This window comes from Leucoraja erinacea, chromosome 17 (assembly GCF_028641065.1).
Source record: "Leucoraja erinacea ecotype New England chromosome 17, Leri_hhj_1, whole genome shotgun sequence".
Lineage (NCBI taxonomy): Eukaryota > Metazoa > Chordata > Chondrichthyes > Rajiformes > Rajidae > Leucoraja > Leucoraja erinaceus.
Window position 1 is genome coordinate 8,323,848 of NC_073393.1, and position 12,130 is coordinate 8,335,977.

Below are 12,130 nucleotides of genomic sequence, written 5' to 3' on the forward strand. Positions count from 1 at the left end.
TGAGCAGCTTACTGACACTGAGTGACGTGAGGAGCAGATAGAATAGAACCAGGCACAGCAGCCAGAAGCTGTCAAACATTACCCTTGCACCAGTCACCACCTTTAAGAGAGAAGAGATAAGGTGCAAAAACTTGTATTGAATACTTTATTGTCACATGTGACAAGTCACGGTGACATTCTTTGCTTGCATGCCTTGACATACCATAAAGGGCGCTTACAAAGTTACGAATTTGAGGTAGGAACTGGAGGTAAAACATCGCTGCCTGGGCATTCAACAAGCAACAGCTGAAAAATATCAGAGCTAACCATTAGATTGGTTTCCAAAATAACATACATATGTATGTTTACAATTTCTTCCAGCAAATTCTTCTCTTGCGAACAGATAAATAGCACATTCTCTGAAAATTTTGGAACAATAAGTGTTGCTGATTAGCATTTAGTCCTAGAAATAACAAAATATATTCATTATGTATAATCACACCCTGGCTAAGAATCATACCACTCAAACCGATGTACTATACCTACTTTCCAATTCATTAATGCTTAGGATGCAGGTAAACTTCAGACATGCATTTCTGTTGTCTTGTTATTTTGCAGGCTTCTGTCTTGCATAGTTTTATGTATAATTTATGTTTGTGTGTGTTTTTTTCTGAGTCGATATACCTGCGACGCAGTCGCAGGTGAGGTTTTCACAGAACCAGTGGCTCACCATTCCTGTGCATATGATAACAAAATTGGCTTGACTTGTATATTTGGAGGGTGACATTAAGTCAACATGGATGCTGTGGGCTACACTGAATCCAGTCGCCAAGGAACTTTTCAGACATTAGACTTTTAAGGTACAGCCCACCCTTCGGCCCCACCGAGACCGTGCCGACCAGCGATCACCCCATACGCTAGCACTATCCTACACACCTACCAATCTATAAGTCTTTGGGGTGTGGGAGGAAACTGGAGCACCCAGAGAAAACCCACATGGTCACAGGGAGAACATGCAAACTCCATACAGATAGTTCCTGTAGTCCAGATTGAACTCATGTCCCAGGAGCTCCAATGCAGCAAGTCTGCAGCTGCCCCACTGTGCTGCCCAACCCTGCGCACAGCCACTTGAATGTTTTCACAAAACTCATTCCTGATCATTTTAATCTTACTACAGAGGGCTATTTGTTCTGTTTACAAATTCTTAAAAGTTCCTTAAAAGGACACAAAGTGTTGGGAGTAGCTGAGCAGGTCAGGAAACATGAGACACAAAATGCTGGAGTAATTCACGGGGCATGCAGCATCACTGGCCTTCTCTCCAGAGATGCTGCCTGACCCTCCGAGTTACTCCAGCATTTTGTGTCTATTTTACTTCGGAGTCACGTGAGTGACTACGTGAAGAAGCCCGCTTCCACGCATGTGTGTCATATCGCTACACGCATTGCAACGAGTCACACAGGGGGGAACGGCGTTCCCCAAGCGGGAGATTTGAAAGTCGGGAACAGCAGGTAAGAGACTCTGCGTTCCTTTTTACTACTTACTTTTAGGAGGCTGCGGAAAGCTTGCGGGGAGACCCGTGGAGGGCGAGCAGCCAGCAGCAGCAACAGCACGAGTTTCCCTGGAGGGGAACAACCTGAGCCCGACTTTGCTCCCGCACCGGCAAAATTCACCTCTCGGCCGGGCGGGAAGCAAAGTAAAAAAGGTCCCTATGCCAGTCTCAAACGAGACTGGCTTGGGACCAGTCGCTAGCAGCCAGCACAGAGGCTGCGGGACAGACAGCACGGACCAGCGGTACCGGGGCTCGAAACGCTCAGCGAGTGCAGCGGCACTTATGGAGTCGGAACGGGACGTTCGGGCTGAAAACCTTGTTCACAAGGTAAGCACCAGGGTCCAGGGGATCTATAGGAACAGCCGGGGTTACCGGCTGCGGAACTGCCGCGAAGGACCAGACCCGTGAACACCGGGGTCGGTCCAAGCGGCTCGAACCCGACACAGGGAACGACGGTCACCGGCGGGAGAAGGAAAGTCGGGAACAGCAGGTAAGAGACCCTGCGTTTCCTTCAACTTACCTTTCTAGGTGCAGACATGGACCAGGTCCATGTAAGGTGCAGAAGCCGGCGGAGGAGAACCGCGGAGGAGCGGCAGCAGCAGCAGCAGCAGCGGCAGCGGCAGCAGCAGCGGCAGCGGCAGCAGCAGTGGCAGCCGGCAGTTGCAGTAGCACAGACAGCAGCAGTGGCAGCTGGCACTTCGTGAGGAGCTGGCAACGGCAGGAGCAGCATGGGCACATCGATTCCCGGAGGGGGAAAAACACCTGTGCCCAACTTCGCTCCAGCATGGTGAGAAAGTTCATTTCTCGGCAGCAAAGGACTTTGCAGTTGACTGGCTGCAATCTACTACAAGGGACCAGTATGTGAGTACCAGGATCGGTCCCAGCGGGGTTTTAGTTACAATAATCGCTTCTCGGCTTTTTGTCTAAGATCAAGTGTAGTATCTGTTCTTATCAGTTTAATATCTGATACACCCCTTATCTAGGGACTATATATATTATATAAAAACTATAGTAGCTGTTATCATCAGTTTTAATGTCTTATATGTCCCTTATCTAAGGACCATATAAGTAGGAGTGCCCAGAATTGAGGGCATTAGAGTGGGGTTGACCGGCTGCAACGACCATAAGGGACCAGTACCGTCAGTACGGGGGTGGGTCCCAGGGGTCTAAGATAAAGGAGCAGCCAGGAGTGCTGAGAGCGTTGAAGTCAGGTTAAAGGAATAGATGGAAGCAGCTGTGCCAGTTATCCTCCACACCGGCCATATCCACTTCACGGAAGGAAGGACAAAACTGGAGAAGGAGGACCATGGAACAGCGGGCAGCCAGCAGCAGCCAGCGGCACTTGGATCAACCGTAGTGGGATCAGCTGTGCCCGATGTCGGCCCCGCACGGGCCAGATCCATGTGACCGAGCGGTAGGCTAGACACAAATCAAACAAGGTAGTGGACTCGGAAGGGTCCGACTTTGCATAAAACCGCCGGCAACCAGTGCCCGAGAGGGCTGGAGCGGGAAGAAGCGGTGTATGGAGCCTTGCTCCAACGTGATAAAACCACAGCAGTACCTCTTTGAGGGCTGCACAATGCTTTTACCCCATCAGAGGGGAGCACTGTGGGTCAGTTCTGGGCTGACCTGCAAGAGGGGTCCGCAGAACAAAAGACAAGTGGGCAGCAGTTAAGCCCCACATGGGTACCCCGTGTGGGACCCTAGAGATCTCTAACTCTATAAAAAAGAGTAGGCAGGACCCTGATGGGCCAGAGCCTGGTAATACAGCGTCCCATGATCCTAACACAGCAGGGACTCTGCTGGACATGGTGGCCGATTACTTTAGCCAAGTCAAACATGGGTAGACTTGGATCCAGGATGGCAATAGTATTACTATATGTCTGGCCACAAACGCCAACAAGAAAAATTTACAAACACTGGCCAGACATCTGCCACCTGGCAACGGTGAGGCATTACAGGTGCCCAGTGTAAACCAATGCATTTGGCAGCATATGGACGAAACATCAGGAACCAGGACCTCAAGATCCAGAGAACCTTCAAGGGATTGACGGAAGGCATCATAGCACACACCAGCACCCTGGACTAAACGTAGGTAACCAAAGACCATCAAGACGCACTAGATCTGTTTAATAATATGCAATATAACCTGAACTACACGTGGAAGGCGGCCATTCAGCCAGCACTAGGACCCCAAAAATGCTACCATTTGCAAATAAAAACCGTGTGTGGACTAAGCCAAGACACTGGGGCTCATCAAGGCCAGCGCAAGGGCCTATTTTGGAGCATGATACCAGCCACAGGCAAGGCCATAAAAAATGTGGCTCATACCAGTAGCAGTGTCAGAAATCAATATAACCTGCAGGATCCGTTTTAGGGTATGGCCAGGGCGGCCACCCTGGAAGATGCGGAAGCCTCAACCTCCCACACAACCCCGAACAAGAAATATTAAACCAGAACCTTATTTTCAAAAAACCAAGGAAATAACAAAACCACCGGTAACCAGGGAGGTAGGTGGGTGGGGTTTTCTTCTGTTAAAATAGGGACCTACGAGGGTAGGGGAGGTTGCAACACTACAGTTATGTATGGTATATAATCACTACAGATTCATATAATCTCAGCAGTATTCAGGGTTATCTGATAGGGTTTTTCTCATCCCATTAACCACAGTACATCATACACCAGAAGGGCATTTTGTCCTTACATAAACCAAACAATCTAAAACCCACATGGTGCTACAAGAATTGTACACAAAAGATGGGATTGAACATATTTATTAAATATAAGATAGAGTAGGGTTGCAGGATTATCATTGATTTTAACCCTAAACACATTTGTTTTAGATATTCATTTTAAGATGGATGCTCTTATTATTGATATAGACTTGGTGTCAGTTGTGGGTTTCTATATGGCAGGCATTGACTCAATAGAGGAACTTTGGCAATATAGAGCTTACATAAGGGGCAATCATTAGCCCCATTATTATGTACTAAAATTCGTAAACCAGCTTGGCATTGTTATGTAAATAAGCCATAGGGTGAGGTTTTCCCCCGTTCGGACCCATCATTGGGGTACTAGGGATAATTCAACCACACTCGGCATCTGGAATTTTCAGAGTACCCGACTGACCTTCTCAATCATGGTATTTCAGTCTTACAGGGGATGGTGTTAGAACCATGTTCCCTATGAACATTGCCAAAAAAAATTATTGATTTATCCAGTGACTGGAGGCAGTCATCCATGCCATAACACTATGGATTTATTGATTTGTAGAGTCTAACAGACCCACTACACTGTCAGACAGGACGATGAATCTCATCTCATCTGCACTAAGACTGTCAACACGGAAGCAGTACCTTGGACACATCAAGAAATGGGGCATATACTGCTTGGACAACAATCTCGACCAAAAGGCCAAGAACATTCTGGCCGTATTGGAATTTTTACAAGCCTCCATTAGGATAATCGATGGAGCTACAGTGCCTTCAATAGTGCCACAAGTGCACTCTCCAATTACCTATCACAAGGAACGGAGCGGCACGCGGTGGAAACGCACCCCTGGTAAGAAAACCAGGTACTCCGAAATCTGGGACGTGGGTGTCGTTTCTCAACATGCTGAGGAGCCTGTAGCTCATAACAGCGTTGTCACTTCAGTAACAGTCCAGGAAGATGGTTATGCTCATGGTGTTATTTACCGCACAACAAGTCCAGCCATTAAGCAAACTGAGCCTGGACTCCCTGATCATCTCACCGAAAAACTGGTGTTGTCATACAGGATTTAATAAAAGAAAACAGATCGGGTTCCTCGGGTCAAGTGTTTGAATTTATGGTACACCCATATGGCAAACGACTGTATAGCAAGACACATCTAACAATACATAGAATATACTAAGAACATTCGAGGTCAGAGAATGGAGTTGTTTATCTCTTACAAGAAACCGCATGAAAGGGTCATGACTCAAACTATATCAAGGTGGCTCAAATAGGTCCTAAAAATGGCAGAAATAGACACTAATGTTTTAACTCTCATTCCACCAGGGCTGCAGCAACATCCGCAGCAAAAATTGTACAGGTACCCACAGACCAAATCCTCAGAATGGCAGGATGGTCATTAAAAAAGGGTTTTCCACAGGTTTTATAATAAACCAGTTATTTTTTGGAGCCATCATTGTATTAAGAAAACATTTTATGTTCAACAAAATAATTTGCCCGAAAGGTTACAGGGCTATGATTCTCAAATTTTTAAAAAATGTTATATATTTTTTCGTTATACCACACAACTCTTTGTATAATTGTGTTTAAAATTACTAATGATGCTCTCTCCCAATACCCAAGGCAGTTTGTGAAGCATGGACTCGTTCCACGGCATGAGGTCACAGAGCTTTGAAATCTTCACGTAGTCACTCACGTGACTCCGAAGTAAAATAGTAAGATTAAACGAGAACTTACCAGTTTGAAGTTTGATCTGTATTTTATGAGGAGTTACGATGAGGGATTACGTGCCCTCCGCTCCCACCCTCTTATGATCATATCAAAAACTGGTATCTCTTTGGTAATCTTACTATGTTAGATCATTATAGGTTCCTGTGACCTCACACCGCTGCTTTGAAGTATGACACGCATGCGTGGAAGCGGGCTTCTTCACGTAATCCCTCATCGTAACTCCTCATAAAATACAGATCAAACTTCAAACTGGTAAGTTCTCGTTTAATCTTACTATTTTCCATGCAAACTAGCATCTGCGGTTCCTTCCTACACAGGTCAGGAAACATCCCTGGAGAACATGAATAGGCGACGTTTCGGGTTGAGTCCCTTCTTCAGAGTCCCATTATCAGAGATGCTGCCTGACATTCTGAGTTACTCCAGCACTTTGTGTGCGTTTGTCCATTAACCAGCATCTACAGTTCTTTGGCAATTCCTTGGGAATCTGCCTCGAAAGATGTATGTCAATTAGACTAGAGTTACATGAGAGAGTCAGAGTAATACAGCATAGAAACAGGCCCTTCAGCCCAAGTTTCCAACACCGACCAACTACTCTAGTCCTACCTGCCTGCCAAACCTATCCTATACATGTACCTGCCTAAATGTTTCTTAACAGTTGCGATAGTACTTGGCTCAACTACCTCCTCCTCCGGCAGCTCGTTTCATAGACCGACCACCCTTTGTGTAAAAACGTTACTACTTAGGTTCCTATTAAATCTGTTCCCCCCTCACCTTATACTGAATTTTAGTTTAGTTTAGTTTAGTTTAGAGATATAGCGCGGAAACAGGCCCTAGGCCCACTAGGGACAATTTTTACATTTACCAAGCCAATTAACCTACAAACATAGAAACATAGAAACATAGAAAATAGGTGCAGGAGTAGGCCATTCGGCCCTTCAAGCCTGCAACGCCATTCAATATGATCATGGCTGATCATCCAACTCAGTATCCTGTACCTGCCTTCTCTCCATACGCCCTGATTCCACAAGGGCCACATCTAACTCCCTCTTAAATATAGCCAATGAACTGACCTCAACTACCTGTACGTCTTTGGAGTATGGGAGGAAATTGAAGATCTCGGAGAAAACCCATGCAGGTCACGGGGAGAACGTACAAACTCCGTACAGACAGCACCCGTAGTCTGGATCGAACCTGGGTCTCAGACGCTACATTCACTGCAAGGCAGCAACTCTACCACTGCGCCACCACGACCACCCGGTATTTATGTCCTCTGGTTCTCCATTCCCCAACTCTGGGCAAAAGATGCTGTAATTTACCCTTTCTATTCCTCTCATGTACCTCTATAAGATCACCCCTCATCCTCCCACACTCCCAGCCTGCTCAAACTCTCCCTATAGCTCAGGCCCTCGAGTCCTGGTCACATCCTCGTAAATCTTCCCTGCACCCGTTCCTGTTTGACAACATCTTTCCTCTAATGCGGTGACCAGAACTGAAGTCTGAAGAAGGTTCTCAGCTCAAAATGTCACCTGTTCCATGTCTCTAAAGATGTGGCCCGGTGAACTGAGTTACTCCAGCACTTTGTGTCTATTTTTGGTGTAAACCTGCATCTGCAGATACTTCCTACACGATACTCTAACTGTGGTCTCATCAATGACATACAGTATATAACTGCAACATGATCCCTCAATCTCTTTACTCACTGCCAGAATAACATGAGTAGGCTTTAGAGATGTGCTTGGCTTTAGTTTGGAAGCACTACCATTCTCCTCTCATGACACTTGATTAAGAACGTGTTTTAATTGGTGCTATATTTTGATGCATAATAAATTGGTTCTGATGAAGGGTTATTGTCTTGAGTTTTAAGGTTGTTTCTCTCTCCACAGTTACTTTAGTTTAGTTTAGAGATACAGCGTGGAAACATAGAAACATAGAAATTAGGTGCAGGAGTAGGCCATTCGGCCCTTCGAGCCTGCACCGCCATTCAATATGATCATGGCTGATCATCCAACTCAGTATCCCGTACCTGCCTTCTCTTCATAAATGATCCCTTTAGCCACAAGGGCTACATCTAACTCCCTCTTAAATATAGCCAATGAACTGGCCTCGACTACCCTCTGTGGCAGAGAGTTCCAGAGATTCACCACTCTCTGTGTGAAAAAAGTTCTTCTCATCTCGGTTTTAAAACGCTGCCCTTTGGCCCACCGAGTCCGCACCGACTAGCAATCGCCCGTTCACACTACTTCTATCCTAGATCCATTTTCAAAGAAGCCAATTAACCTACAAACCTGCACGTCTCTGGGATGTGTGAGGAAACCGGAGCACGCAGAGAAAACCCACGCAGGTCACACAGAGAACGTACAAAACATTGTACAGACAGCACCCATGGTCAGGATCAAACCCGGGTCTCTGGCGCTGTAAGGCACCCGGCTTGATTTGCTGCGTGTCTCTGCTACTTCCTGCAGTGGCGGACTGGGTCTAAAAATATTGGTTGCCAGGAGACAAAGGGGGCCCACCCACAACTACAACGCTATCATTTAACAGGGGCCCACTTGCCATCACTTGCTATCACTTCATCAGGGGCCCACTTGCCACCGGGCAAGCTGACACCCTGGCCAGCCCGCCACTGACTACTCCTAATTTCCGCCTCTCTAGTTTTGTTTCTCGCATTTATATTGTGGCAACCATTTTAAGGAATCGGGATTTAAACATGACTGTTACCTCACCCAACCAAATGGCTAATTACAGGAGGACTTCGCCGCAGCCTTCTGAAGATCCTAAATTAATTATTTATATCTCTCGAGTAGAAAAAATAGAACTTTGAAGGATCTTCAGACGATAATACTCCTCATTATAATGTAGGTTTACTGTGCAGTCAGAGATTTATTTACTTGAAGACAGTCTCCTTGTGTTTTAGCACCAGTGGGTGCAGCAAAGGCAGTTTGTTTGTGACTGCATTGGATAGAGGGCACTAAATTGCAAAGAGAAGTGGGAGCTGAATGAAGGTGTGAGAAAGGTTTTGCAGACAAACAGATTACAATCATTGGAAGGTATTTATAGATTAACTGTGTAGCTTCCACCGTAACTTTCTTGCCTCGATAACAAGGCATTGCAATTAGTTTTACTCTGCAGTTAAATAAAACACGAGTGTAGGAGGGACATTGATCATTTGGGGAGGCCCAGTGGTGCAACGGTAGAGTTGCTGCCTGACAGTGCCAGAGAACCAGGTTCAATACTGACTAAGGGTGCTGTCTGTACGGAGTTTGTACGATCTCCCTGTGACCTCGTGGGTTTCCCCCGCGTGCTCTGGTTTTCTCCCACGCTCTAAAGACATACAGGTTTATACGGTGATTAACTCCAGTAAAGATTGAAAATGATCCCCAGTGTGTAGGATAGAGCTAGTGTATAGGGATCGCTGGTCGGTGCGGACTCGGTGAGCTGAAGGGCCTGTTTCCACACTGTATGTAAACTAAGCTAAACTAAAACGCTGCATCAAAAAATTCCAGAGTATTATAAAGGACATTTCCCACCCCAGACACTCCCTGTTTGAACTGTTGCCGTCAGGCAGACGGTACAGATCTACAAGGACAAGGACGAACAGACTAAAAAACAGTTTTTACCCCACTGCTATAAAAGCACTAAATGTAGCCGCCAAGGAACGCAGGGGCGATACATACTAAGGGACTGTGGTACACTGTGAAATCGACAGAAGGATGGAGGGTTGGGTGTTTATGCGTGCTATTTTCATGATATTTATTTTAGTTGTTTATCTTTTAATATTTTATCTTGTATGTATCGTTAGCTTTTAGAAATGTTTGAATGGTGCACTGACTGGCTGACATTTTTAAATTTCGTTGTACATGGTTCATGTTACAATGACAATAAAGAAACTATTCTATTCTTCTGGGTGGAATTAAAATATTTATGCATTCAATTTTGTGAAATCAATGATTTATTTTAAATACCCACAAACATTGTATTAATCATGAATCTATTCAGTTTTGTTTAGTATTGTGGGGTCATGACCAGCCAGGCTAAATTGATGAGTAGGGCCTTAAAGAACCATCAACACAGAGGCACCTCAAGGCTGTTTGTTCAGCCCTGTTCTGCTCACTCTAAACCCATGACTGTGAACGCGGACACAGTTCCAACTCCATCGTTAAATTTGCCAATGACACCACCATAGTCGGACAAATTACAGGTAACGATGAGTACAGGAGGGAGATCAAGTGCTGTCTGTACGGAGTTTGTGTGTTGTCCCTGTGACCACGTGGCTTTTCACCGGGCGCTCTCGTTTCCTCCCACACTCCCAAGATGCACAGGTTTGTAGGTTAATTGGCTAAAAAATAAATTTTAGTAAAAAATATTAGTTAAAAAATTTGTAAGTTGTCCCTAGTGTGCAGGATAGTGTTAGTGTGTGGGGTAATCGCTGGTTAGTGCAGACACAGTGGATTGAAGGGCCTATTTCCATGCTGTATCTCTGAGGTCGAAAGCCAAAGGTCTATTCCAACCACATTCTTGACTTGAACCTTATAGATGTTGTTCAGGGTTGGAAAGAAGATCATACTCCATGTTTACTTTTGCTGTGATAACTTTGTCAACTTTGCTGGATTCTTTGACTTTCCCCATCACGGATGTATTGGTTAACAGAATAGTACCACATTGTGTGAAACCAAACAATGAAAATTCTTTACAATACAGTTTAGAATGGTTAGCATGCAACAAAAGCTTTCCAATGTACCTTGGCACACGTGACAAATCTATATAAAATTCTCATCTTGATGCCATTCCTGTCTGCGCTGTATATTGATTTTCGAAAAAATGCTACCCTATATCGCTATGATTTTTGGCCATCTTACTCACAGTCTTCCTCCGCTGAGGCAGCCCCGAGCATTTTTCCGATCGATGAAAAATAAAAAAACTATGAGTGTTTAATAAATCTTGAGATCAGCTGATTGGTCCTCTCGCCTGTCAATCACCATGATGAAGGTAACGCCCCTTCTGGGGGTGGGGAGTGGGGCGGGGGAAAACCTGGATGCCTGGACGTGAGTAAGTCACTCTGGAAGATCGTGAGGGAGAGGCCAAAACTGTGATTCTAAGCTGTGAATCAACTGAACTGTGAGTCTGCAATGTACCTGCAATAAATGATTTGTTAGCCCTTAATGAAAATGCAATGAGTTGTTTGGCCTGTCCTGTGATTTATTTAAACTGCAATGGAAATGGAAATGAAATGAAAATGCAATGAGCTGTTTGGCCTACCCTGTGCTTGAAACTGCAATGGAAATGGAAATGAAAATGCAATGAACTGTTTGGCCTGCCCTGTGCTTGAAACTGTAATGGAAATGGAAATTAAATGAAAATGAAATGAGTTGTTTGGCCTGCCCTGTGCTTGAAACTGTAATGGAAATGGAAATGAAATGAAAATGCAATGAGCTGTTTGGCCTGCCCTGTGCTTGAAACTGTAATGGAAATGGAAATTAAATGAAAATGAAATGAGTTGTTTGGCCTGCCCTGTGCTTGAAACTGCAATGGAAATGAAAATGAAATGAAAATGAAATGAAAATGAAATGAAAATGAAATGAAAATGAAATGAAAATGAAATGAAAATGAAATGAAAATGAAATGAGCTGTTTTCCTGCTCTCTGCTTGAAACTGCAATGGAAATTTCATTCTGAGAAAGGATGTGCTGACTCAAGAGAGAGGAGGTTTGCAGAAATTATCTTAGGAATGAGTGGGTTAAAATATGATGAACATTTGTTGGCACTGGGCCTGTACTCGCTGTAGTTTTGAAGAATGAGGGGGGACCTAATTGAAACGTATCGAATAGTGAAAGGCTTGGATAGAGTGGATGTGGAGAGGATGTTTCCACAAGTGGGAGAGTCTAGGACCATAGGTCATAGCCTCAGGAAGGAGACAGGAGATATTTCTTCAGTCATAGGGCGGTGAATCTGTGGAATTATTCGCCACAGAACGTTTTGGAGGCCAAGTCAATGGATATATTTAAGGCAGGGATGGATAGATTCTTTCTTAGTATGGGTGTCGGGTGTTATGGTGAGAAAGCAGGAATGGGGTTAGGAGGGAGAGATGGATCAGCCATGATTAAATGGCGGAGCAGACTTGATGGGCTGAATGGACTAATTCTGCTCCTATCACTTATGACTT

General features: G+C 44.9%; 1 pseudogene; it reads left to right on the forward strand.

Moving 5' to 3' along the window:
• The first annotated feature begins 2,431 nt into the window (after positions 1-2,431).
• On the forward strand, positions 2,432-2,539 carry LOC129705524 (U2 spliceosomal RNA; annotated as a pseudogene).
• The last annotated feature ends 9,591 nt before the right edge of the window (positions 2,540-12,130 follow it).